Here is a 1,050-nt window from a genome sequence, read left to right as displayed (position 1 = left end):
AAACTGTTCTGCGCAATGACGACGCTGCAGGGGGCAGCGGCCTTTAAAGGAACATTACACCCAACCAGTCCGCACCATGCATGTGTTATACGTGTATTATTACTGCACCCATGGCGTGGACTCACTCTCTTTACTTTTTTTTTTTTTTATAATCCGCAGTCACTCCTTTGACTATTTTTAACCACCCCACAAGGATGGCTAAATGCTGTACACCCAGGGGTCCTTTTATTAGCTCATTAAGTATTCCTATCAGGAAACTGCTGCTACAATGAAAACCTGGTAATAAAACAGCCCTAATAACAATTAATAATGAGGAAAATAATAAAAAGCAGAAAGCCCTCATAAGAAATAATGGGTTTGATGACAGAATATAAAGATTATTAGGCTCATGGTGGAATGAATAAGTTAATGTGTTAACCAAAATCAATAGTTTTCCTCCTTTTCGAAGCACACTGTCTACAGCAGGGGTGTTAAACTCATTTTAGTTCATGAGCTACATACAGCCAAATTTGATCTCATATAATCTGGATCAATTAAGCTATTTCACAATAACCTAGAAGTACCATCAACTCTCTCAGTAGACTCTGTAGACCTTCATTCTTTTATAAAACAGATAAACAGCTTGAGATGTCTTACGAAAAATAAGTGCAATTTCAACTGTATGTCTCAGTTTTTCCACATTCAGTCTTCTTCTCACTGTCATTACATAGAAGACAGATAGATAGAAAGAACTTTATTCATCCCCCATCCAAGGAAAATTCAACCGTCCAGTAGCTCATAGAAAACAACCACCACACTTCCTCTCATCAGCAATAATACAGTGGTATTAAAACAAGCATAAAATAAAATGAGTTAAAATAAGTGCATGAATAGAAATTATAAATGAAATTAAAATTGCCCATTTCACAGTCCAGTCCAGTTGTGGCTAAGGTGATGTGTGTAAGTGTGTGTGTGACTTGATTCAGGAGGTGTTAAACAGTCTTAATGCTGTGGGGACGAAGGATCTCCTGAAGATAAGATACACCTTTATTAATCCCACAACTGAGAAAT

Source organism: Epinephelus lanceolatus, chromosome 6 (assembly GCF_041903045.1).
Source record: "Epinephelus lanceolatus isolate andai-2023 chromosome 6, ASM4190304v1, whole genome shotgun sequence".
Lineage (NCBI taxonomy): Eukaryota > Metazoa > Chordata > Actinopteri > Perciformes > Serranidae > Epinephelus > Epinephelus lanceolatus.
Note: the sequence above shows the minus strand (reverse complement) of the source record.